Here is a 20,912-nt window from a genome sequence, read left to right as displayed (position 1 = left end):
TATTTTCTTCCTGCAATTTTAAATATAGGTATGTAGTGTCTTCTAACAGTTTGTTCATACTTTTACATTTACACTGGATAAAATTCTGCTCTCAGGTGTATTAGTGTGAATCCCAGTTTAACTCCACTGAAGTCAAAAAGTTGAAATTCTGGCTCTATTAAGTCAAAGGCAAAACTCCCATTGATTTCAGTAAGGCCAGTTTTTCATCCAAAGGAGTTATTCCAGATTTTTAGCATTCTAACTGACAGTAGAGTTTGGCCCACTAATTTAATTGTTATAATGGTCCAACTTGTTGTCACTGATTTAGGCTTTTTATTATATATAGTTTCTGAAGTATGTATCTTAACTGTGTCAGCACCACAGTGAGAGGGGCTGTATAAAGCCCACACAGCTTAGCCAGGGTTTAATGGGATCCTGAAGCCAATCAGGTCACTTTGTGGCATCTGGAGGGGTGTTAGGACTAACTGATGATCAAACCCAGCTGGGGAAGAGCTGTCTTCATAAAGGAAGGAGCAGAGCATGGGGAGGGTGTTGAGGGGAGTGTTTTGGGGCTTTTTGTTTTTTCCTTTCTTTCTCTCTCATGTTTGGAGGGTTGTGGGTGAGAGAAGCCTAGAAATGCTGAAGTAAGAGCAGGAAATAACTTTATAGTCTATGGGCTGAGCTCTAGGAAGAAGGGTGTTAGAATGGGAAGGAAGCCCTAGAAGCTAAGGGCATTAGGGAAGGCTGCTAGAGGAAGGGAAAACCCAGACCGCTCCATGGCAGAGGGTATAGTAGATGGTGATTCTTGTTGCAGTGGGCCTGAAAGAGAGCTTAATACAGACCTGAGCCTGAAGGAGTACTAGGAGGGAAGGAGACAAGAGACTGGTAAAGTACTAGGAGTTCAAAGGACCTCTCACCCAAATATTTCTAGTTACACTGAATAGCTGATGTTGAAGATACTGGGTGAGGACCTGTGGCTCTTCAGGGGCTGAAGAGCCTGGAATTTGGGGTATTGTTCTATGTGGACTTGGGAGTAAAGCACCCCAAAAAGACTATGGAACTCAATTGTGCTCTGGCCAGAAGGCTGAATTGTGAGAAGAGGTGACCACAACAGGACTGGAGCTTCTTGTGGCACAGGGTGAGCAGGTGAGTGGCTACACCATGCCTGGCCACAAGGGGATACACCTGCAGTGAGTCCACTCTTTTGTGTGCAGCTATTCTCTTACCCTTGGGCTTCTGTATATCAATAGATGTTTAATAGGTAACTATTTCTCTAGCATTCTGGAAGAAGTAAATTCTAAGTATTTGGCTTTTCCACTGAGAGGTCTGTAACCTCTATCAAAGCAGAGTTATAAAGACTGATTTAAGCCCATTTAGGTCAGTGGACAGCCCAGGCCCACAGTGGACAAAACATTCCTTGTGGGCGTAAGGAGAATAGAATGTAAACTCTTCAGAAGCTCATAGTATGTAGGGGCTTCTGTTTAGGAGGCTAAACTCTTTGGCGTGTGTGTGTGTGTGAAAAACTGACTCTGAAGACTGAACAAGAATGAAATGTTGTTGGTAGAGCATGTACAGATCCTATGCTGTCCCATCTGCGAAAGGGTTAACAAGGAGATGAGCTGGCATTGATTGGTGGCCCTGCAACAGCTGGGGAGGTGAAAAGACTGCAGCTCAGAAGGGAGAGGTGGCTGCCAGAGAGGCTGAGGAACCATTGAGATCAATGTCTTTCAGCACCAGACTGGTGGGAAGCTGCCCAGGTGGTTGGACCTCCAGAAGAGACTCTGAGTCTGTCTAACAACCAGTTAGAGAGCCCTGGTGGAAAGCAGTCCAGGGAAGCAGAAATTAATCAGGAGAAAGTGGTTCCAAATGCTTCACATGGGATCCCTGGACTAAAATCCAGAGGAGTGGGTGAGCCTGGGCTCCTTTACTAACACCAACAGAGAGGTCACTAAAAGCCTGCGAAGCAAAGGCCTCTGAATGCCGAGAGGCTGGAGAGACTCTTCTCTACGGTCTCTGGCCTCCTGATTGACTCCACTCTTCTCCACTATGACAGCTATCTGGCTGGAGTCATAGTAAGGAACTACCAGACTTGGGGCCAAATAGCTATTGGCTGAATCAGGGGAAACTGAGGCAGATTCACCATAACACCTCTTCAACTGGGGGTGGCATGCTAGTGGCTGAAAGCAGTCCTGGACAGCTGCCATTTCCACCAGTGACCACAGCTGGTTTGTCTATGAATATGGTAAAACTTTAGGAGGGGGGATTTTCTAAAAGCTGATGAAAAGTAGAGATGAAAAACATGTTTCAGCTGGCAGATGCTCTTTGTAGAACTTGCAGTCCTATAACTGTGCTGGAAATGAATTCCCCACTTGCTGAATTACACACAGAAGGTGAACTCAGACAGCATTCTAATTCCAAAAGGTGAGAAAGATTCTCTATTAGAGCAGAAACCGCGATAGACAACCAGCAAAAAGGCTGACTAAATTCTTCCACAATGTTCAGGGTTGGGTGTAGAAGATATGGGTCACTTCACTAGAGCTAATTAGATGTAATGATCATACATGGGTCATTAGGAAAAACAATAGATGAAAACATTGTTTTTAAATAAATGGGTGGCAATATTTTTCCAATATCTTACACACAGGATTCTGACATTGATAAGCCAAACTAGCAGGGAAATCTTTTGCTGACTCTGTCTCTAATTCAACTCTTAGTCAACTAATTTGTTTAGTTTTGATATCAGTAATGTCTATTCACCAGTTAATTAGCTATAGTGTGAAATATACACACACAGGACCTGGGAAATGTTGCTGTGTCCCCATAGCTTTGATTCCAATTAAAAATTGATATCCAAGCTTTAATAGATTTGTGCCTGAAAATGACAAAAGACTATGTTTAACAAGATCAATAGTAATCACACTGACCATTGTCCAGTGGAAAGCTCCTATGAGAAATTCTACATTATACTATGTAGAGCTAGACAGCCTCTTAGGCTGAGGATTTATGAAACTATTTGGGATCACTTGAGGTACCAATTAAAACAGAATAAATTATACTACCTGAAGAATCATTGCTATAATTCTTTCAGAGCTTAATGCAGCCAGTGATTAACTTTCTTAGGAATTATGCCTTTGTTTCACTGTAGTTTGTTAGCATGTTACAGCCTTAACTAAGGTGTAATGACTGGGCTTGCTCTGAAATAGGCATTACTTAGTCCCACCTGCAGATGGTAGAATGAACTGTCTTTTTGGCTTTCTGGTCAGTAACACTGGTAGCCTGTTGGTTACTAGAAATGAGCCCAACTACAAAGTTTGCATCTGGCTTTTGATTTTGACCATCCCTAAAATTTGGGGTTGTTCAGAATGGAGGTTTTCGCTAATTATAAAGACAAGAACAATTTTCAAAATTTGGCTTTAGATAATGAAAACCCATGTTTGGGATTAGACTAGTCATCACTAATAGCAGACAAATCCACTATGTGGCTGTTACCAAAACTGAATGTTGAATTTTTTTTTAAAGGATCAACTAGCAAAACTTCATAATGTAGTTATGGTGAGCTTATTCTCATTAGGCCTGATCTAAAGCTTATTATATGGGTGGAAAATTCACAAGACTTCATTGAGCTTTTAGATCATGGTTACTGTCATACTTCTGAGTAGCTTTGGTTCATGATTTCTCTTCTCTCCACCCTGCCCCTGAATGTACATGAATTTTATCTGAATATTTACTGTAGTCTGAAACTGAACTTTTTAAAAGCTAGAGTGAGCCTGGGTTCCTGTCAGGCCATATACATGATGGAAGGAGCGGAAGTCTTCAAAGCCATGTATAGCTTCAAAAAACATTCCTGGATATTTAGCTTCTATAGGGAAGGAGAATGGCAATGGCAGATCTAACACCTGTCATCTTTGAAAGGTTTTTCCCCATTGCTGAGTTCTTGGCACCATCTTTCAAAGGTGCCTAAAGAAGTTAGGTATCCAAATATCTTAGATTTCCTTTGAATGTTCTGTCAGTTCCTTAAGCTTGGACTTTTTTTGCTTGGGATGAATCCCTGTAGATAAATACTTATGTTTTAGATGGCATGTGACACGTTACCTTTACTGCAATTTCCTGAGAACTGTGAAATTGTGGTTCAGCTTGGATAAATTTTAAAACCGTAACTTCAACTTATATTATCTTCTGGGAAACCTACTAAGAAAGTCAATGCAGGAAAATGGCAAGCAGAAAGCTGCCACACTTTCCATGACCAATAACTTGCAACAAAAGAATTCCTGCCTTGCAGTCAGCACAAATGACAGTCAATCCCTCTGTTAGTCAGACGAAGAGAAGCCTTCCTTGGCAGTTTCTCTGCTAACTGACACTCTGAGGAGTAGACCAAAACACTGCAATTAGTGCCATGCTTGATAGATGAAATTTGATAATCAGTGCACTTCAGCCTCTTGGATCTAATTACATCCATCCATAGCTAGGATATATTTATGTAGCTGCACTGATATCAAGGCTTCTATGCCAATTTATACCAGTTGAAGATCTGGCCCATAATCTTCTGAGATTGGGCTGGCTAATGCAGAAAGTTTTGCATCTGACTCTGAAGATGGTCAGAGCAGAGCCCACTTGAAACATCTTCTCTATTAGGGTGTTCCACTGCCTGGGACCCAGCACTGACAATTCCTTGCCTCCATGTCCTGCGAGACTCCCTCTGGGTATTTCCAGTTTGTGCCATTGAGGATGGAGCGCCAAGCAGGTAACTTAAGAGTTAGGCCAGTCTCTGAAGACCAGAATCAGGACTGTGAATTGGACCTCATAGCAGCCAGGAAGCCAGTGGAGAGGGTCTGGACTACTACTAAGTGCTCCTTGTAACTTGGCCCATTCAGGAAGTGGGCTGCTTTACTGAGGAAGACTGCAGCGTTTTGTACCACCATGCAGTATCCAGAAATCTCCTCTGGGGTGTACTATATGAACCTCAGATGTGTGATGCATGTAGTCCTTTCTATCAACTCTTCTTTGTAACTAAATGTGCTTTGTATACATGTCCCTTAGGTATCGGCCTGGAAGATCAAGGAAATATAAGCACAACACATCTTGCTATACATAAGAGCTATTGCCAGCCAAATTTAATATAAAGTTTCTCAAACTAGATACAGTACAGCCTCAAGGATCCAAAACTCCCTGTTCCATATAATAGGGTCATGTCCCTGATGTCTTTTCACTACACTGCAAATTCTCTGAATTAATCAAAACTGCAATTAGCCAAACTTAGTCTTTGTCCCCATAACATTCCTCCAGTGTATTATGTTATTTGTAATAAAATTCAGGGTAGGATGTTTCTTTCTGAGTCAAACTTATATTGTGCTGTATCTGGTGGAAACAGTGATCAGAAAATTTGACCATCTGCCCTTGCTGTGACCTGCTACCTTTCTCTTTTCACATTTCGTATCCTGCTGCCTTGTGCTTTAGCATCTCCCCACATGTCAACTCATCCAAAGCTGCTATAGTTGAGATTGTAAGATCTTTGGGGCAGGGGCTCTCACTTGCTGTCTGTACAGCACCTAGCAAAATGACACTCTGAACTCTGTTGGGGCTTCCAGGTACAACACGCAACAATAACAATGTTCTCTACCAGCTTTGGTAAGGGGGTGGAGAACCTCAGGACCACATGACACAGAACCATTATCCCATGAAGTTCTGCATTCCCAGTGTGCTTACTGCACTACACAAGCTTTGCGCTATTTAAAGGAGGAGGCCTCCTTTTCCTCTTCCATTGTCCTCAGAGCAGGGTCATATGGGTAAAATGTCTTATTTTTATTAGTGTGTGTGGGTTTTTTTTTTTTTTTTTTGGCGGGGAGAGTCATCTTCCTCCTTTGTCAAGTGTACAGTTGCTTCAGGTTTTCACACCCTCTAACTGTTTTTGATTATTCTGGTTCCTTGTTGCTTTTTGTTGGAGTGGATGAAAGATCACTGCAAAAAAGCTATGGGGCTGGAAAAAGTGAAGTAGGTGAGCAAAGGAGCAGGGCCAGCAGGCTAAAAGATCTCTCTGGCATGAGTGTTCATAGTGAAGTAAGTCTTGGGTATAGCAGAAGGTCCCCTGTTTGAAACACCTTTGGCCAATCCTCCTTAAAGCAACCCCCGTGGTTCCCACTCCTGTATTCAGCATGGAACAAGCCCTCTGGATTCCCCTTCTATGAGCATTTGGCTGAGTACTGTCAGGTCTACTATGATTAAAGTTGGCACTCTACACTGTCTTGTCATGGATGGTCACCGACAGCTAGCATACATCATAGCTTGTTGCCTCAGTAACTAAAGCTGTCTTGTCTGACTGGAAACACAGGCAGGCAGTCACATCTAAGACAGGGGTCAACTGATAGTTATGGATCACTCTTATGTTCTCACTAAGGAATTCGATGGGACTTCTCCTGGTAGGGTAGTGCATATTGCCTGTGTCTCTCAGTAGATACATGAGATGTCGTGGCTACATCACTTTGAAACACAGGATGGATCATCAATAGGTCAACGTGCATCCAAGTGCAAGTGTCTCTTCTATGACCACTATTTAGTCTCTGCTCTGGATCAAATTGACTACGGGACATGTAGGAGTTATTTTGTATCCTCAACCGTGGGAAGGCAGACACCTCATTGGGTATGGGTAACTATCAAGAGATCCTCTCCTTTCTGTTTGAGGAGGCTTGCTTGGAGATAGTGAGGCAGGTTAGTAGTCTTATCACTGCTGACCACACTTTCCATGGACACCAGTGGATTTCCTTGAATAGTCTTTCCTCTTGTGCAGTGTCACATGCAGCTGTCATCTCTATCCCATGATGACTGACAACACATGCCACTGTGCCGAGAAGGCTCAATTCTGGCAGTTCCCTTCTAGAAGTATACTTATTACAGCAAGACAATGATGGGAGATGTATTCAGTTTCTTGTGTTATGCTGCAAATTGAATCCATGGATTGGGGAGGCCTCTCGTATGCAGATGTCTGAGCTCTATGTCCAGGTTCCATAACCAGAGGGCAGCCTCTGTCCCAAGGGAGGTGAGGCATTGTAGGCACCTCTCCAGGTGTCAGGTTGGGCACCCTAACACCACGAGTTATTTTCTGTAGTGCTGCCCCACAATTGCAGCATGGAGAGGAAACCAGACCAAGCTGGTGCATGGCTGAGCTAGAGTAATCCGAGCCTGCTCCACAATTTCAAATCAAGTGGAGATGGAGGCAGGTGCAGTGATTGGACTCTTGAATGTACTTAGCATTACTCTCTCCCACCAATGCTTCCACTCTGTAAGGATGTAACTGTCTCCTTAGCAGTGCTGGTTGTCCGGGACAGTAACACTATTGTCAAACAGGGCTAGAGTTGCCATAGCAAATTGGTATCAAGAGACCAGCTGCAGTGTCACACCCCAATACCGGTGTGGGATCCCTCCCCTGAACATGAGCAGACCTTTGAGTTGGCCCAATATGTTCCCTGTTGGGGAGCAGAACATCTGTCAATAGGAGATGGAATAGGTTGGTTTCATCTATATCCAATCTCCAGGCAGACAAAACGGCAATGGCATTTCATCAAAAGTCTGGCAGAGTTCGTTCACTAACGTGCCAGCGCACATAGCAGGCTGGTACAGCTCAAGCAGCCATTAGTAATACAAGTGGGTGAATTCAGCTCCATGTCAACAAGCAAAGTCTAGGCAGCTGTGCACACAGACCTACAGCTCTGCATTCAGCTGCAGCAAACACCAGGGCCAGTACAGCTGTACAAAGGACCAAAGGGTTTGCTCCCCAGGAGGTTCAGAACTGTTTTTTCATAGCCAGTTGGTGTGGGGAAAGCTTCAGTTTGGGGTGTTCCAGGTGAAGCCAGTTGGTCTGGCGATGGCCGAGCATTGCTCCCAGGTAGGTAACCACTTGATGGAGTGGCAGCAGCCATCATTGGGCCTGGCTTGAGATGGCAAGATGACTGTTTAGAGGGAAAGTAATTGCCGCTCACTCCTGACACTGGAGACTAATTCTCAGTGAAACCAAGGAATGTGGATATGCCCTTTGAAAGCTCAGTTTCTGACAGCCAGCATGCTTATCTGCACCATGAGAGAGTGTGTGTGCGCTCTCAGCTCCCCAAAAACCCACTCTTCTCCCCCCCTACACACAACACACTCCCTGTCACACTTCACCCCTCTTTGAAAAGCAGATTGTAGCCACTTGCATGCTGGGATAGCTACCACAATGCACTCCTCTCTGTGGCTGTTGCAAGAGCTGCTAATGTCACCACACCAGTGCGCTTGCAGCTGTCAGTGTGGACAGATTGCAGCGCTTTCCCTACTGTGCTCTATGAAGGCTGGTTTAACTCAGAGCTCTACATCTGCAAGTGTAGCCCTGCCCTAAGTGTTTAGCCTTGGAAGACTTGCTTGTGGTGGTGGGTTTTGTCGCTATAAAATCTTTGGGTTGAAGGAGCTGTGCTAGCAACTAGTCTTGTGTGTGTGATAACTGACACAGTTGCTCCCTGCAAACCAACCAGTGGTGTTGGACTGTAATCCCAGAAAGAAGGTTGCCCTGTCCCTCTCTGTTCCAGGACTGTTAACCATGTAGCTCAAAATAGGGTCAGAACATATTCTAAGCTTATGTCACTTTTTCCCCCCTCCACTGGGTAGCTGAGATGTAAGGCCTAAGCACACATACTGTCGCTCTGCAGAGGAATGAAGCAGGTGTTGGGAGAAGTGGTGTTCCTTTTTCCTAGCTTTATATCCTCCAACAGTTTGGACTCCAGGTGGAGCAGAGGGCACTTGGTAGCTAACAGGAATACCCAGCCCTTTATGGGATTGACACCCTGGGTTAAATGTTCAAAAATCACTAGTGACTTAGGGTGCCCCAAAACTTTGGGTGCTCAGCTTGACACCTTAAGGCAACCCCCACTTTCAGAAAGTGCTGAGCACCTGCTCGCTGAAAATCAGGCCTCATTCAGTTTTTCTGGTTGGACACCAAAAAACAGAGGTACCCAAAATCACTAGACATTTTTGAAAACTTTGACCATTTATACCACAGAAAATAGAGAATCTTTGATGCCTGTATCAGACATTTGTTGGCTATAAATAGCAGTGTGCAGAATATCTAGCTTAGAAATACAACGTTCTCCATTGCATTTGGCCTCCATTAAAAAGGGAAGGGTCTGTCTGTCCTTTCAGATAAAAGCACTGATCAGTTTTTAAATGCAAAATTACAGTAAATGAATTTTCAGTGGTAATCTGATTTCCCACACTGGGAAACAGCTACCTCAACTAAACAAAACTCAACATCCATAGACTAGATCAGGGGTTGGCAATCTTTCAGAAGTGGTGTCCCGAGTCGTCATTTATTCACTCTAATGTAAGGTTTCACGTGCCAGTCATACATTTTAATATCTTTAGAAGGTCTTTCTATACGTCTATAATATATAACTAAACTATTGTTGTATGTAAAGTAAATAAGGTTTTTGAAATGTTTAAGAAGCTTCATTTAAAATTAAATTAAAATGCAGAGCCCCCCGGACTGGTGGCCAGGACCTGGGCAGTGTGAGTGCCACTGAAAATCAGCTTGTGTGCTGCCTTCGGCACATGTGCCATAGGTTGCCTATCCCTGGACTAGATGGAAATGTTGTCACTTAATTTCATTTGAAATTATATCGCATTCAATACTTCCAGTTTCTTAGTATGTGCTTAGATGAAAAGAGAGAGTGGAGATTTTTGAGGAATATGATGACAGAAGAATATTCAGGTCAGTTAATCTGTTTCAACAGAGGTTATTTATAAATAACTCTTCAATATGCAAATAAGTCATAAATTTAGTATTATAAAACAATACATACCACATGGAACCAAAAAAGCAGAACCCTGATGTGCGAAGACTTACTCTACTGCACTGCCTTCATTAACTTGGTAGCCTGGGCTAATGCAATTCTGCAGGAAATCAGTATGCTTGTTCAGTGCTGGCTGGGAATACTTCTGCTTTCATGATGGATGTAAGCAGGAGATTCAGACATGGTTTAAATGAAGATGGGTCTCTCAAATGGCAATAAGTAATGGTGCATCCTGGGAGAGAGGATGCTGTACTACAACTCAAACAAGACTCACTCTAGTCTTGTTTCTGCCATTGACCACCTATGTGATTTTGCTCAAGTTGCCTTACCTCTTAATAACAGCAGGACTAGAGCAGCAAAGGCTAAAGCGCAAAAAGAGTATGCTGAAGCCCATAGAGCAGTGAAGAGGAATATTAGGAAGGATAAGAGAGATTATGTGGATGGACTGGCAGCAGAAGCGGAGCAGGCAGCATACAACGGTAATATGAAACAGCTGTATGACATCACCAAGCGACTGTCTGGAAAGTTCAGCAAACCAGAGCGTCCCGTCAAAGACAAGCAGGGAAAGTCTATAACAGAAATAGAACAACAGATGAATAGATGGGCGGAGCACTTTGAGGAACTCCTGAATAGACCAGCACCACTAAATCCACCAGACATTGACCCAGCCAATGAAGACCTTCCAATCAATTGTGATAGACCAACCAGAGATGAGATCAGAAAAGCCATCACTATGATGAAGAATAGGAAGGCGGCTGGACCTGACGATATTCCAGCAGAGGCCCTGAAAGTAGATCTGGATGTTTCAGTGGAAATGCTGTACCCCCTCTTTGAGAAGATATGGGAAGAAGAAGTGATTCCAGCAGACTGGAAAGAGGGATATCTTATTAAAATCCCCAAGAAAGGAGACCTCAGCAATTGTGCCAACTACAGAGGAATCACACTTCTGTCGGTGCCAGGGAAGGTCTTCAACCGAGTTCTCTTAGAGAGAATGAAGGATGCCGTCGACCCACAGCTATGAGATGAGCAAGCAGGTTTCCGGCAAAATAGATCATGCATGGACCAGATAGCAACGCTTCGCATCATAGTCGAGCAGTCTATGGAGTGGAACTCCTCATTGTACATCAACTTTGTTGACTATGAAAAAGCATTCGATAGCGTGGATCGAGAGACTCTCTGGAAGCTCCTTCGGCACTATGGCATCCCAGCAAAGGTGGTCAACCTGATTAAGAACTTATATGATGGCGTACACTGTAGAGTGATCCATGGAGGGCAGCTTACAAACAGCTTCCAGGTGCGAACCGGAGTCAGACAAGGATGCTTGTTGTCACCATTTCTCTTTCTTCTTGTCATTGATTGGATTATGAAGACCTCCACTTATGAGCGTAGGAACGGAATCCAGTGGACGTTGTGGACCCAGCTTGATGACCTGGATTTTGCCGATGACCTTGCACTCCTTTCGCATCGCAAACAGCAGATGCAAGAGAAGACCAACATAGTGGCAGCCATGTCATCACAGGTTGGCCTCAACATCCACAAGGACAAGACCAAGATCCTCAAGATTAACTCCATCAGTAATGACCCAGTCACACTGAATGGAATCCCTCTGGAAGAAGTGCAGTCCTTCACCTACCTAGGCAGTATCATCGACCAACAGGGTGGCACGGACGCAGACATCAAAGCAAGGATTGGTAAGGCAAGAGCAGCTTTCTTACAGCTCAAGAACATCTGGAGCTCTAGAGAGCTGTCTTTGGCAACAAAGATTAGACTGTTCAATTCCAACGTGAAATCAGTCTTATTGTATGGAGCTGAAACCTGGAGGATAATTAAAACAACCACCAGGAGGATCCAGACCTTCATAAATAGTTGCCTTAGAAGGATTCTCCAGATCCGCTGGCCAGACACCATCAGCAACATCTACCTCTTGGAGAGGACCCATCAACTTCCAGCAGAGGAAGAAATTAGAAGGAGAAGGTGGGGTTGGATAGGACACACACTACGCAAGCAGCCAACCAACATCACTAGACAGGCATTGCGGTGGAACCCCCAAGGCAAGCGGAAAAGAGGCCGTCCAAGAAACACCTGGCGACGCGACCTTCAGGCTGATAGCAAAAAAATGGGCTATACCTGGAACCAGCTAGAGCAAATGGCCCAGGATAAAGGACTCTGGAGATCTGTGGTTGGCGGCCCACACCCCGACTGGGGTGACGGGCATGAGTGAGTGAGTGCCTTACCTCTTGGTACCAAATACCTAGCCCAATCAGGTGCTGATCTTGGGGGACCTCTAGGTGCTATTATGTGACAAGTAAATGTTCCTGTCTACATCCATAATTGGGATATGAAGGGACCAATTGTCTGAGAAGCAAACTTCAGGGAGTTTTGATGTTAATGGAGGATAAGTGGATGACTAGCTCCCTTCTTCTCCCCACCGCCCCCAAAAAAAGTAATTGGCGAGAACCCTGTTAATCATAGGCAAGAAGATGAGACCTGAGGCCAGATCCTTTTGCTAGTGTAAAGCCACATAGCTCCATTAATTTTAAGGGAGAAATGCTGACTAATGCTAGCTGGCGATCTGGCCTCCAGACTTTCTAACAGCATTGATTGTCCACCAGTGCTTCAAACACTGGCATTCAGAACTTCAGAAAACCATTCCCTTTAGCATCTAGCACAATGCTTCACAGTACTTGTTGCATTATACATCCAGTGGGAAGATAGGACAGACCATTTCCTTTCCCTGGATGAGTCAGAGTGAAAGTACCATGTTACAAATTCACTTTTATTTTAAGAAAATAAAACCATTATTTACTCTTTAAAAATGAGAACCCGCAGCCAAATCCTCATCTAGTGTAAACCAGAGCAGGTCCACTTAATATTAACAGAACTGAGATTACATCAATTGTAGTGGTGATCTCTGCAGCACATGTACATCAACCAAAGACAGCGTGATTCCTGTCAATGTGATTTAAGTGTGAAAATCTATCCAGAAACTACTGAGGATATCTGAAGTAAGCACTAATCTCTCTCTCTCTCTCTCTCTCTCTCTGGATTTCTATTTCAAGTGACAACAAATAAAACACCGTTATAGTTTTGACACTATTCCCTGTAGGGCTAGCTTACAGGATGGAAAGGTGGATGCTATATTTTCAAGGCTGTATGTGACAATGGTATGAATCATTTGAAAATAAAACCTGCTTGTAGGAAATAAAAGCACTTTGGACCCTGAGGAATAGCAACTGGAAGCAAATGGAGTCTAAACATGACAGCCGCAATGTAGGTTCTGACAAGTGCCTCGTCCATTATTTTGAATTGTGACAGCAAAGCTTCTAAAACACTGCAACATTGACAGTTAATAATAAAGCAATTAAAACACTCACTGGCACAGTGAGCCACTGGGTCTCATGCTGTGCAAATGTTTAACAAATTCCTCCACTACAGGGCATGCTGGATGGGATTTTCAGAAGCACTCGGCATTGGCCTAACTCTGCTCATATTGAAGTCCATGGAGCAGCACCAGTTGAAGATCTGGGATCATCTTTCAGGGGTGAAGCATTGAGGATGAAGCTAACCCTCCTACCACTTTCCTGGACTTTTGCCAATCTTTCTTGGGCTAGACCAGGGAATAAATACTTGGTAGGTGAAATACTGGTTCTGCAAAGCACTTGCTTACATCCCATTTAAGTCAATGGGACTTAATCACATGTTTGAAGTTAGCTAGTCAGTACGACAACCTCAGCACAGTCCTAGCTTAGGTACAGACCTGTGAGGTAGGGAAGTACTGTTATAGTTCTTTCAGATGGAAACCTGGGGCACAGAGACTAAGGCTTGTCAAAGATCACACCTGTGGCAGAGCTGGAATTTGAATCTGTCTCCTAAATTCCTGGCTAATACCCTAAACATTAAAGTTTCCTTCCTCTCTGCATGAGGGGGGAATCCCTAATCATGACCTCAAGGCCTGATTCTTCCATTTTCACTGATGTAGCTCTGACTTTTGTGCGCACAAGGGGAACAAAGTCAAATCTCTTCGGCCAAACGTTGTATTTCTAAGCTAGATATTCTGCACACTGCTATTTATAGCCAACAAATGTCTGATACGGGCATCAAAGATTCTCTATTTTCTGTGGTATAAATGGTCAAAGTTTTCAAAAATGTCTAGTGATTTTGGGTACCTCTGTTTTTTGGTGTCCAACCAGAAAAACTGAATGAGGCCTGATTTTCAGCGAGCAGGTGCTCAGCACTTTCTGAAAGTGGGGGTTGCCTTAAGGTGTCAAGCTGAGCACCCAAAGTTTTGGGGCACCCTAAGTCACTAGTGATTTTTGAACATTTAGCCCAGGGTGTCAATCCCATAAAGGGCTGGGTATTCCTGTCAAATCTCAAGTTGCCAACATGTAGCTGGGTAATATAGTGCACTTGGATCCTGAGTTGCTGCTATTTGGTTGAATTATTGAGCAGTGAACAATTCTGTAGGGGTATCCAAATTTTCCCAACTTTAAATGTTTAAAGTGAAAAGCATCAAGACTTCTGGATTGGTGCTGGAAAAATCTAAATATATTTATTTTTTAAAAGTAGCCAAAGCATTAGTGCAGGTAAATTGTATAGTGAATGAATTCCTCATCAAGGGGGCAAATTATCTGAGTTTGATATTCTCATTCCCTAATCAGAGTGGAGTCTTTGCACCCTTGACTTTAAAAAAAAAAAAAAAAAAAAAAAAAAAAACAACAAAAAACAGAATGGTTTTTATTTTGTTTTTTAAATACATTCTCTCCTGGTTTTGTTCCCTAATAACTTGGGATTTGTATCTGGCTTTATTAGGTTTTAAATCAGATTCTTTCAGCACACAATCTCCTGGCATTTATTATACTATATTATATTGATATATAGCTAAGCATCTAACAGATGGAATGCCCAAAGCTTTAGACCTTCTTCCTTCAGTGATTATTTTAACTTTATTCTATGCTTGTTAATATGGTAACACACTCTATATCCCATTCATGAATATAGATGTTTGCACAGTGGCTTTCAGCTTCTGGTTTGTAATTTTGTAATTAAATTATCAAAGGCGCATTAATAGTGTGCATTTGAAACTATTTGACACTGAACATCCCTGTGAGGAGAGATCACTCTATGCTTTTCTAAAGGCAAGACCTCTCCTAAGCAGAATGATGGTACAAATCAAACTATTAGTGTTAGCAATGCTGCCGTGTATAGCTGATGGTACAAGACTTCTGTCATGTCTTGTACTTATACCCACATTACTAAAGATCACTGAATGGCTTGCTAGTCTTGTGTGCTGCTCCCAGTGCAGTCAATAGGACCTGTTTGAGTATCAGGTCTGGTCTATACTACCTGCCTGAATCGGTGGGTAGAAATCGACCTCTCGGGGATCGATTTATCGCGTCCCATTGGGACGCAACAATCGATCCCCGAATCGGCGCTCTAACTCCACCAGCGGAGGTGGTAGTAAGCGCCGCCGACAAAAAGCGGCAGAAGTCGATTTTGCTGCCGTCCTCACAACAGGGTAAGTCGGCTGCAATATGTCGAATTCAGCTACGCTATTCACGTAGCTGAATTTGCGTATCTTAAATCGACTCCCCGCTGTAGTGTAGATGTACCCTCAGAGCAGAATTTGGCACTTTGAAAATTCCAACTTGAGTTAACTCCTTTAGTCGCCTTTGGTTTTAAGTGCCAACTCATCTTGAAATTCAAAGGAATTTAGGCTCTTCTGAAAATCGTGGCCCTAATCAGTTACTCAGGCAAAAATCTGACTTTTGCCGGAGCTCTGCCTCTGACTAGTGAGTGAAAAGTCAGTCGGGAGTTCAGGACTCGGACAACCGGCTCCACTGACAGTGGATAAATCCTGAGCGTTGGGCCCACTCAATGCCCATTGTCGTCAACAAGTTTTCCATTCAGTGGGAGTCGAATTGAGTCCTTAATTCCTTGTAGCAATGTTCATAATACTGATACCTGATCAAGGTACAGATAGGTAATGTTTCCATGCATGTATTCGGAACTTTAAAGGCATGCTACCATACAAGTGGAAAAATTGGTACGGTTGATGCTCTGGCAGATGAAGGGAGTTGTGGACTTGGATTCAGTTAACTCAAGCTCTGTAGGGTTTTGACAAACCCTCCTTATGTGCCTTGAAATGGCATTTGTCCTCTTGGTATATGGGGTCCTGACCTAGGTAGAGCAGTGTTCCTTCTAACCATGCCAATGGTTAAAATCCCTGCAGTGAGCATTGCATCGCAAATCCTGATGGAAATGGCCAAAAACATGTATTTCTTGACCAAGTCTGTGAACAGATGTTGCACAAACCTCCTTCCAGCTGTCTGCAGTCTCCTGGACTTTGTTGGTGTCCAGGGCTGGCCTTATATTTCAGGGGAATTATGTAAGTAGGTGTGTAGCCCCTATTCTCTCTCTCCACTGGTCTACATCCTCTGAATCCCCATGAACTTCCTCCCTGCCTCCACCAAGCAATCCCTAAAGCTGCTGGCAGTAGACAAGTGGGACTGCATACAGGGAAAACTAAGTGAGGTGGGAAGCCAGAAGGAAAAGACAGCTGGTGTTTGATACTGTCTGCTTAGCCTGTGGCACCAGAACAGATGGCTTCTCTGCTCCTTCCCCCACCCGAGGAGAATGCCCAGGCTGCTGAGAGTGGGTGGCCTGCTGGCAGTTCTCCCTAGGAATTTGGCACTGGGGTGCAGGGCTGGTGCACATCAAAGACCACCAGACCTTTACTATATTGGCAATATCTCTGGACCATATCTTTAACTGGTGTACATCTGTGCAGCTCCATTGACTTCAGTTTCTTCAATGCCAGTTCACACCAGCTGAGGATCTGGCCCTATGTCTCTGGGAATCCTGCATAGTGCTTTATCATTGAAGCAAGAAAGATATGTGGTTGCCCTGGTCAATGACAAATCAGAGCATGATCCATTAATGAGTGTGATTAAATGTTCAGAGCTGCTTTATGTATGTGTCACTGTATTTAAAAATTCTGTCTGGCCTCTGAAGCTCTGTATAGTAAACACATTGTGTTCATTAGAATTCTCTTAAATTACTTGAGGATTTTCTCTTTGGTATGCTTGCAGAATTGGGCCTGCTATGTTAAGGTGGGAGTTCTGTTGCAAGCTAAAACAGGTGGGTTGCAGGATGGAGGCACTGTCTCAAATCTAGCTATTGCACAACAAACTCTGCTGGAATGGTACTAATCTGGTATCTTGTCCGGAAGGATGGACAAATTCAGAGAGGGCTTGCCCTTAAACATGATGTGTACCTGCTGAGGTTCATGGTTTTGTGTGTGTGTGTGTGTGTGTGATATCGATAAATGAATGACTCCCCATTTATATAGTGAGTCTGCTTAGAGTGTAAGCTCTCTGGGGAAGGATCTGTCTCTTAGCTTTGTACAGTACCTAGCACAACAGGGGTTTGGCCTACAAGTGGAGCTTCTAGATGCTACTACAATACAACAAAAATAAATGATCTGTGTATATATAACTTTTTTAGACTACCGCCTGAAGCCTTTCAGGATCACATTGTTGTACTAGATATCATTATCTCTTTTTATGCAGTATCTATTCCTAAGGGTGGCATTTTTCAAAACTGCTTGCATTGTTTTCTTCCACACAGCCAATGTCCTCACTCCGAGTTTGATGCAACAAGCCAGAGGCAGCTTTATTTTGAGCAATTGCAATATGCAGGGGAGAGCCCACACAGGCAGGGGTTCCCCTCCTGAGGCAGGTCTCCATTAGAAAAACAATTAGGGCAAATTTTTATACCTTTAGTTCTACAGTAATGATCAACAGCTGCATTTTGTTTATACATATTCCTTCCTAATATCTCACTTTTCTCAGCAATTTTTCTGCTACAGTCTGTTCTATTATCTAACACAAGGTCAAAATAACCTCTCACTTCCCCCCTGCCCCCACTCGCCCAGGCCCTGCATTAAAGTCTTGCGTTCTTAAATAGAAGAGTTAGTCTGACTCTTGCTCTTCCTGGAAGACTAAGATGTCTGCGCTTTCCCCAACTTCCACAGCTGACTCCGTTTATGATGGAGGAACCAGATTCTGATTCATGTTAAGTAGCACCCTGCTCCGAGTGGTATGACTAAAGTCAGTAGGGCAGCGGCTTCCCCCTGTGAGTAAGATCACACTCTGTCCTGAATTTTATCTGAATGTTGAGGTTTTAAAAAGATTCTGTATAAGTTTCTGAAAATCTCATGTAAAATAACCAGGGCCACGTCCTGTGGTGCTTATTCAAGAAAAATTCCCATGGCAATGAAACTGAAGCCCATATGGGAAGCTTGCTGACGAGGAGAGCCTTGCCTTGGTGAAGACTGACATCGCAGACTTTATCAACTTTCGTTTAAGACTTTGCCCACGCACTGACAAATGACATTGCCTGGGAACCCTGCTTTTCACAGGGGGGTTATGTTCTGTCTCACAAAAAAGAACAGCATGACATTGTCAGATCTGTTAGTCAAGTGTAAGCAAGGGCAAGCACCATTTTTTGAGTCTGGGGGCAGAACTGAGCCGTAATGATCAATCATAGCTACAAAATATTGCATGTCACTAGAAACAACTTGCTCAGGCTGGTCTCTGGGTTTGAATGCAGAGTCCATACACACTTTTTAAAGGCTTTAATAGCATGTATGTTAGCATGATTTTTAATGTTCGTTCCAGTCTCTACTGTGAGAATCAGTGAACTGGACTGTCTGTACCAATGACAATCTTTTGTCCAAGGAACCAGTTTTCCCTCCAGATCTCCCCCATTTTTATTTAGTGACTTGACTGCTTTTGAAAGTTTGGGGCTTTCAGTTCTGACAAAAGTAATTCCTCTTTATCCACAGCGATGGGCAACAAAGTACAAAGCCTCATTCCCTCTTACCAATGTCTTGATATGTGGAATCACAGCCCTTCTTAAACAGAGGTAATTAAAAATCAACAAATTACTAACAAGTTTATTCCTAGCTCAAGTTCTAACTTTGTCTCCTCTTGTCCACCAGGAACCACACATTGACAAACTATACAGTGGATAGAAATTGAGTGGTTCAATAATATATGATGCTAATGTACTAGGATTTTAACCTGGAGAGCTGAACAGGTAGTTCTGTTCAAACACACAATCTCTGGCATTTCTGATTTATAGGACCAAAACATGAGATTAATGGGCTTGTGATATGGACACATCTTTATGAGAGTGAGACTATTAACTCGTTTCCCATAGGCCATCACACCGTCATCAGTGTTACCTTGTCAATGAGAATGCAGCAACTTTGGTTCAAATCCAACAAAGATTGGATCCAGATCCTTAGACGAAATGCACCATATTATATAGTGTAGTAATAACTTGTAGATATGTGGATCCTAATCCAAAGTCAGTGGGAGACTGTCCATTCATTTCAATGAGCTGTGAATCAGGCTGATCAGTCCCTTTCATCTGAGGTTCTCAGCCCCCTTTGAAAAGTGTTCCAAGTATATGAACTGGTTAAATAATTAACCCCCTGCCACTTGCTGAGAATGCTGACAGTTATTCATGAATAGAGGTCTTCATTATTCAGCCATAATAGTAAACATTATGAAATGGGAAAGGCCCATTCCTTAGGTACTTTAGGCTCCTAAAGAGCAGTGGAAGTAAGTGGGGAAGTAAATACCTTTTTGTGGATGTGGGCCAGAGTGACTTGCCCCAGATCAGAGTTCCAATCTGGATTAGAACTACATCCCCCCCCAATTTCCTCTTCCCTACTCCAACCACTAAACGGCATGGCTCGCCATTGTATGCAGAAGGCACCCTTATTGCATCAAAGAAGAGGTTCCCTCTAATCTGTATCCCTGTCTTGACACTCCAGAGGCAGCTCCTCAATGATGCAATGCCAATTTACTGTCCTGAAGTCAATAGCTGGCCCTAGTTATCAAGCAACTTTCCAAAACGTGCAAATCATTGATTTGTGTGGAAAAGCAGCCCTGCAGTATGTGACATGAAACCTCTACTTCACTACGGGGCCAATCAGAAAGCTAGTGAGATGGGGGAGAACTGGGTAAAAGGCTTGCTTAGCTCCTGTCAGCCAGCCCACTGCCAGCACCTGCGTTACGGTTGGAGAGCTGTAATTACATTTTGTGATAGCAATGTTAACCCAAGTCCTTATATTGATAGCTAGCTATGCAGATCAATTAATGTGTATACATAAAAATCTAGTACTGTTTTTGTCTCTATTTACCCACTGCATTCACTGGCCCGGTAACAATCGAATTACATGTCTTTTTAAAATACATCCTCCAGTAATTGACAAGACTTAATCCAGTCTTAAGTCCCGTACTAGTTTTAGGCAGGGGGGCTAGGTGTTAAGCTATTGTAGGGGTGGGCAAACTTCCTGAGCCGCATACAACCATCTTCAGAGGTACTAGAGTTGGGGTACACCTGCTGGAGCCCTGACAGCTGCACCCCCGAGGGCTGAACCCTAGTACCTCCCTCCCCACTGGGCAGAAGCCCATACCCCACCACCTCTCTGCAAGGCAGAGGTCCTGAGTTCCCCCCAGTCAGGTAGGTGGAGAATAGGTGGCAAGGAGGGGGGGGGAGGGCGAGCTCACTCTAATGGTAAAAGTGCTGCATGTGGCTCTCAAGCTACAGTTTGGCCACCCCTGAGCTATTGGCTTTCATCTCTGGGTTCAAATCACAAGTGGAGTCTGCAAGTAAAAGTATAAAGAAGAACAGGAGTACTTGTGGCACAGTATCCTAGTTCTTGTGATCATCAAAAAGCCACCACCCAGGGAGGCATGACTGGCAGTGCTGCCTAAGGAAAGTCCAGGGCCTGAATAACAAGTAGTCCCTCACCAGGAACCAAGTGGCATGCTATACTTAGAGGCATTTTGCAGGTGTTTGTCTAGACTGGAATGCCTCCATTGGTGTGAAAGGCTAGTGAGTAAAAGGAATTAACTCCTGAGGGAAAGGGTTGCTTCTCTGCATTTTACTAGTGGGGCAGGATCAGAACATGGCAACTGGGACCATGGCTTGGAAAGAGGACCAGGGTAAAAGTGACCGGGATAAATGAAGGCTTATTATCTTCAGCCTGCAATCAGGTGTACTGAGCCACAGAGGGAGAAGTGGGGTGGGGAGGGTGATGTCTCTTGG

At 43.7% G+C, this 20,912-nt stretch overlaps 1 long non-coding RNA gene across 1 annotated transcript; it reads left to right on the top strand.

The window, feature by feature from the left end:
• Positions 1-516: 516 nt before the first annotated feature.
• On the top strand, positions 517-20,140 carry LOC135974398 (uncharacterized). Its single transcript, XR_010591655.1, has 4 exons — positions 517-2,400; positions 13,224-13,418; positions 18,634-18,713; positions 18,790-20,140. It is a non-coding gene; the product is annotated as an uncharacterized LOC135974398 (long non-coding RNA).
• Positions 20,141-20,912: the final 772 nt, after the last annotated feature.

This window comes from Chrysemys picta, chromosome 11 (assembly GCF_011386835.1).
Source record: "Chrysemys picta bellii isolate R12L10 chromosome 11, ASM1138683v2, whole genome shotgun sequence".
Lineage (NCBI taxonomy): Eukaryota > Metazoa > Chordata > Testudines > Emydidae > Chrysemys > Chrysemys picta.
Note: the sequence above shows the minus strand (reverse complement) of the source record. Positions and strands in the feature narration are given on the sequence as shown.